Raw genomic sequence first — 7413 nt, 5'->3', positions numbered from 1 at the left:
GGCTGTGGGAATGGCGGCATGTGGGTCGACGTTGACTTCTCCACCCCTCACGTTATGTACTTCCGCCGTGGTTGGAAGCCCGTGCCCATAGCTTGTTGGCGGGGCACGTTCTCCAGTTCGAATTAATGGAGAACGACCTGCTTTCCATCAAGGTCTTCGGGCACTCGGGAATCCTCTTAGGGTGCTGCGTGGAGAGATCCACCAATGACAAAAGCTCTTCCTTGAGCGACAGTGACGAGGAGGGCCGCGACGGCGACGATGAAGGTAGCGGGCGGGAGGACAACAACTCCTACTTCGGCTGACCATCAGTGGCAGCACCATCATCTACATCGCCCTCCCGGCAACATGTCTTGCCGGAAGCCGTGCCCTGCTGGCCCTGGTGTCGGTGGTCGACGGGTCGCCTCCGCCATGCTCTCCATCGACGCGTCCCCCGTGTCTCCCTTTGCCTTCACCTGCCATGCCTGGGAGGCGAGGGGCAAGAACGGGGATTACAAGGCACTTATCTTTTTTCAATTTTAAACATGTAGGCACCCGCCAAATTTAATTTAAATAATGTAATCTCTCGAGTCCATGTTTGTGCTATGTAACGTTTGTACTTGCATCAGCATGTCAATGAAAAAGATGAGCCTTGCTGGGAACCCATGCATGTATACGGCCATGCAGAGGCGAAACGCCTCTTTAATGTAAATAAATGAGTTTTCCCAGTAGGCTACCTTGCCGGCACCCTTTTTGCCTGCCGGAGAATCACATTTTCCGGGTTACAGACAAAGGGTCCAGCCCCCTGGCAATCTCTTTTTATCAAAGGCTACTGCGACCATTCTGACTGAAGCAGCGTTCGAGTCAGAGATGTGAGCACCTAAGTCTAAAAAAGAGTGGCGAGGTTTTCTAATGCACAAGTCACAGGTTACAGACATGAATGGACAAGAGATAAACTTTATCTATTCGGCTTGCCAGGGATCGCAGTGCCGGGCAGTCTTCTCAACCTCTTGCCGAAGCCAAGTCCATGCCAGGAACAGCGGAACCGAGCATCTTCACTGTGGATGGAAAGAAGAGAAGATAGGAGCATGGAACCTTGGCGGTTCATCAGTATCTGCTGGAAACAAGACTAGTACAATATCCTGGACACGCATGCATATACGTATATACATAAACATGGAAATCAACATGAACTGTACATACTGAATGTTATTCGACTACGCACAGGGTCTGCGCCTGGCTCTGTACATAGGGTTACATGCTTCGTGATACGTCTCCAACGTATCTACTTTTCCAAACACTTTTGCCCTTGTTTTGGACTCTAACTTGCATGATTTGGATGAAACTAACCCGGACTGACGCTGTTTTCTACAGAACTGCCATGATGTTGTTTTATGTGTAGAAAAGAAAAGTTCTCGGAATGTCCTGGAAATCCATGGAGGCACTTTTTGGAATTAATAAGAATTTTTGGCGAAAGAATCAATACCAGGGGGCCCACAGGCTGTCCACGAGACAGGGGGGCACCCCCTAGGGCACGACCTCCTATCTCGTGGGCCCCTTGGACCTCCACCGACCTCAACTCCAACTCCATATATTCACGTTCGGGGAGAAAAAAATCAGGGAGAAAGTTTCATTGCGTTTTACGACACGGAGCCGCCGCCAAGCCCTAATCTCTCTCGGGAGGGCTGATCTAGAGCCCGTTCGGGGCTCCGGAGAGGGGGATTTGTCGCCGTCATCATCATCAACCATCCTCCATCACCAATTTCATGATGCTCACCGCCGTGCGTGAGTAATTCCATCGTAGGCTTGCTGGACGATGATGGGTTGGATGAGATTTACCATGTAATCAAGTTAGTTTTGTTAGGGTTTTGTTGGAGTATAATGTCCGACCCTCTCCCTTAGATCGGTCTTTTGGTTGCATTGGCTAGAGCATGCACTTCTACATGGTATCCGAGCTGTAGAAGTGCATGCTATAGCCAATGCAACCAAAAGATGAATCTGAGGGAGAGGGTTGGACATTATACTCCAACACTCCCCCTCACGTCTATGCTCCTTTGGAGCTATATGACGTGGGCAGCGGAAGCGGGGGCGGGCCGCAATTATTTATTGCGTTTACTGGGTTTTGAACCCTGAACCTCTTGGTTGTAAGTTTATGCACCTAACCAGTTCACCCACCATACCGATCTGATGGAAAAGACTAGGCCGCACATTATACATCAACACTCCCCCTCACGTGTGGCTCCCTCAGGCCTAAACGTGGACCGAAAGTGGGCTGCAATTTAATTGCGCCAGCCGGGTCTTGAACTCGAGACCTCTTGGCTCTGATACCATGTGGAAGTGCATGCTCTAGACAATGCAACCAAAATATCGATCTGAGGGAGAGGGTCGGACATTATAGTATCCACTATGTTCTGAGATTGACGTTGCTATGACTTTGCTATGCTTAATGCTTGTCACTATGGCCCGAGTGCCATGATTTCAGATCTGAACCTATTATGTTTTCATGAATATATGTGTGTTCTTGATCCTATCTTGCAAGTCTATAGTCCCCTATTATGTGTTATGATCCGACAACCCCGAAGTGACAATAATCGGGATACTTCTCGGTGATGACCGTAGTTTGAGGAGTTCATGTATTCACTATGTGCTAATGCTTTGTTCCGGTTATCTATTAAAAGGAGGCCTTAATATCCCTTAGTTTCCGCTAGGACCCCGCTGCCACGGGAGGGTAGGACAAAAGATGTCATGCAAGTTCCTTTCCATAAGCACGTATGACTATTTACGGAATACATGCCTACATTACATTGATGAATTGGAGCTAGTTCTGTGTCACCCTATGTTATAGCTATTACATGAGGAATTGCATCCGGCATAATTATCCATCACTGATCCATCGCCTACGAGCTTTTCATATATTGTTTTTCGCTTATTTACTTTTCCGTTGCTACTGTTAAAACTACTACAAAAACCCCAAAACATTTATCTTTACTTTTGCTATCGTTACCTTTATTATCATACCAGTTTTGCTACTAAATACTTTGCTGCAGTACTAAGTTATCCAGGTGTGGTTGAATTGACAACTCAACTGCTAATACTCAAGAATATTCTTTGGCTCCCCTTGTGTCGAATCAATAAATTTGGGTTGAATACTTTACCCTCGAAAGCTATTGCGATCCCCTACACTTGTGGGTTATCAAGACTAATTTCTAGCGCCGTTGCCGGGGAGCATAGCTCTATTCTCTGAGTCACTTGGGATTTATAACTGTCGATCACTATGAAGAACTTGAAAGACGCTAAATCCAAGATTTTGCCCTCAACTACGAGGGGAAGTAAGGAATTGCCATCTAGCTCTGCACTAGATTCTCCTTCCGTTATTAGTAGGCTTGCGACACCTAAACCTGCTACTGCTATGAATTCTGATATGTCGCATGTTATTGATGATGCCACTTCTGCTATGCAGGATGAAACTACTTCTGTGCGTGATACTACTTTGCCATTAGGTGAACTTCTTGATGAACAACTTGCTAGAGTTAGGGGGAACGAAATTACTGAAGATCCTATTACTGATGATAGTGATGATGAAGGTTCTCCCAATGATTATGTATTACCTGTTATTCCTAAGGTTTATGTTATGAATGAAGAAGCTGCTAGGGAAATCTTTGCTTGCAATGGTAGATATGATCTGAAGAAATTATTAGCTAAATGGAAGCAGCAGTCTCTTAATGCTAGAATGAAACACGATCCTGCTTTTGCTACTTCACCTATTTGTGTTACTGATAAGGATTATGAATTCTCTGTTGATCCTGAGATTATTACTTAGTTGAATCTGATCCTTTTTATGGCCTTGAATCTGAAACTGTTGTGGCACATCTCACCAAGTTGAATGATATAGCTACCCTGTTTACTAATGATGAGAAGTCTCACTATTTATATATCCTTAAGATATTTCCGTTCTCATTAAAGGGTGATGCTAAGACTTGGTATAATTCTCTTTCTCCTGGTTGTGTGCGTAGTCCCCAGGATATGATTTATTACTTCTCTGCTAAATATTTCCCCGCTCATAAGAAACAAGCTGCCTTGCAGGAAATATATAATTTTGTGCAAAACAAAGAAGAGAGTCTCCCACAAGCTTGGGGGAGGCTACTCCGGTTACTTAATGCTTTGCCTGATCATCCTCTTAAAAAAATGAAATACTTGATATCTTTTATAATGGACTAACCGATGCTTCCAAGGACTACTTGGATAGTTGTGCTGGTTGTGTTTTCAGGGAAAGAACAGTCGACGAAGCTGGAATATTACTGAATAATATGTTGAGTAATGAAAATAATTGGACTCTTCCTGGGCCAATTCTTGAGGCAATTCCTGAACCAATTGAGCCAACTCCTGAGCCTATTCCTAAACCCACTCCGAAGAAGAGAGGTGTTTTATTTCTCAGTCCTGAAGATATGCAAGAGGCAAAGAAATCAATGAAAGAAAAAGGTATTAAAGCTGAAGATGTTAAGAATTTACCTCCTATTGAAGAAATACATGGTCTTAATATACCGCTGGAAGAACCACATTGTCTTGATAACCCGACACACGTAGTAAAGGTAAATTCTCTCTATAGATATGATAAAGTTGAAATACCCTCTACTAAATTTCATAGCCCATGCTTGGATGAATTTGATGACTTTATGGCTAGACAAGAAAGTTTTAATGCTTATGTTGGTAGAGAGTTAAAAAATAATGCTTTCGAGATAGGACGTGTAGGTGATAATTTGGCTAGAGTTAAAGATGAACTTCACCGCGTTAGCAAATATGCTTCTATGGCTGCTACTCAAGCTGAGCAAGTACTTAAAGCTCAAAATGATTTGCTTGAGGAATTGAATAATAAAAATGACTTTGCGGTTAGAGTGGCTACTAGAACTGGTAGAATGACTAAGGAACCTTTGTATCCTGAAGGCCACCCTAAGAGAATCGAGCAACATTCTCAGAGAAATAATTTAGAGGCACCTAGTTCTTCTAAGAAGAAGAAAAAGAAAGACGATAGGACTTTGCATGCTTCTAATGAACCTACTTTAGACACACCTGAGAATCCCAATGATATTTCTATTTCTGATGCTGAAACACAATCAGGTGATGAACATGAACCTAGTGATAATGTTAATGATAATGTTCATGTTGATGCTCAACCTAGCAAAAACAATGATGTAGAGATTGAACCTGCTGTTGATCTTGATAACCCACCATCAAAGAATCAACGTTATGACAAGAGAGATTTTGTTGCTAGGAAGCACGGTAAAGAAAGAGAACCATGGGTTCAGAAACCCATGCCCTTTCCTCCTAAACCATCCAAGTCAAAGGATGATGAGGATTTTGAGCGCTTTGCTGAAATGATTAGACTTATTTTCTTACGTATGCGCTCAACTGATATGCTTAAAGAAAATCCTTATGCTAAATATATGAAGGATATCATCACAATTAAAAGAAAGATACCGGAAGCTGAAATTTCCACCATGCTTGCTAATTACACTTTTAAGGGTGGAATACCAAAGAAACTTGGAGATCCGGGTGTACCAACTATACCATGCTCTATTAAAAGAAATTATGTTAGAACTGCTTTATGTGATCTTGGAGCCGGTGTTAGTGTTATGCCTCTCTCTTTATATCATAGACTTGAATTGAATAAGTTGACACCTACTGAAATATCTTTGTAAATGGCTGATAAATCAACTGCTATACCTGTCGGTATTTGTGAGGATGTGCCTACTGTGGTTGCAAATGTCATTATCTTAACGGACTTTGTTATTCTTGATATTCCCGAGGACGATAGTATGTCTATTATCCTTGGTAGACCTTTTCTCAATACTGCAGGGGCTGTTATTGATTGCAACAAAGGCAATGTCACTTTTCATGTTAACGGTAATGAGCATACGGTACACTTTCCGAGGAAACAATCTCAAGTTCATAACATCAATTCTATTGAAAAAGTTCCAACTATCATTTTTGGAGGTTTTGAATTTCCTCTCCCTACTGTCAAGAAAAAGTATGATATTCTTATTGTTGGGGATTTCCATATCCCCATTGAGGTAACTTAGTGTTATTCGAAATTTCTCCGGTTCCGTGTTATTCGGAATGAGTTTGTTAACAAGACTTGATCAACCTTGTTAGTGGATTCATTTTGATGATCACGAGATGGATGAAACTAGAAGGCACAACCTTCTGTACCCTATTTTTACTTTCTGTTATTTAGAATAAATAAAGCAAAAATAGTATTATCTGTCAGTTTTCGGAATTATCCGTGCATTAAAAAATAGTCCGAAAATAAAAGTGCTCCAAATGCCCTGCAAATTTAGTATGATTTTTTATGGAATATTTGAGGATTTTAGGCATTGAAAACACCGCAGGAGGGCGCGCCCCCTGTCTCGTGGGCCCCTGGTGGCTCCCCTCCACTTATGCCAGCACCCACACACTTCATCTTCTACCCCAAAAAATCCCCATCCAGCTCAAGCCCGAGTTCTAGCTTGTTTTGCTGCGATTTTCGATCTCTTAGCTCAAAGCTCCATTCGCAAAACTGCTTTTGGAGATTGTTGCTTGGTATGTGACTCCTCCATTCGTCCAATTTGTTTTTGTTCTAGTGCTTTATTCATTGCAAATTTTTGCTGCATTGGTGACCATGTTCTTGAGCTTGCATGTTAAATTTTTGAGGTCCCAAGCAATTCCAATGCATGATATAGGCTCTAGGCACTTGTAGGAGTAGTTGCTATCAATCTTGTTTAGTTTTATCCACTTCTATTTTGAAGTTACTAAAATTTCAGAAATTTTCAGAAAATGTTAAGGAGGTTCTTTAAAGGCTCTTCCAGCCAAAGCTCTAAGTAAAAACAAGAAAAAGAGAAGGAAAAACCCAAGTATAATCTTCCTCGCTTAGCCGAAGTACGGTCTTGTGAATGGCCAAGTGAGGATTTCTTGAAGGAAGCCGGAATTCATGAAGACTTTTATGCTTTAATCGGGACTGCAGGCCTCACCGGTTTCATGAACGACCAAATCAATCAGTATCTCTTACTTACCAATACTTTCGTGCAAAACTTTTATTATTATCCTAAGAAGTCACCGCCTGCAGTATCTTTTCATTTATATGATGAATTCAAAGAAATGTCTTTACGCCATTTTTGCGCGGTATGTAGGATACCTTATGAGGGAGAATTAGAGGAACCCCATCGTGAAGATGTGGATGGCTTCGTTAAAACTATTGCTGTAGAAGAGCCAAAGAAGGGCTCTGAGGCAAAAGTCTCTAGCATACACTTTCCTGTTTTACGCTACTTTGCCATATTTGCTAGTAGATGCTTGATTGGTCGTGGGAATAGTGGAAATTTGAGCGTCCCAGATATTATTATTCTTCAACATGCTTTGCTGGGAGACAATACATTTAGTATGGGTGACGTCATTGCTAAACGGATA

The sequence above is a fragment of the Triticum aestivum genome, chromosome 1B (genome assembly GCF_018294505.1).
Source record: "Triticum aestivum cultivar Chinese Spring chromosome 1B, IWGSC CS RefSeq v2.1, whole genome shotgun sequence".
Lineage (NCBI taxonomy): Eukaryota > Viridiplantae > Streptophyta > Magnoliopsida > Poales > Poaceae > Triticum > Triticum aestivum.
This window is presented reverse-complemented; position numbering follows the sequence as displayed.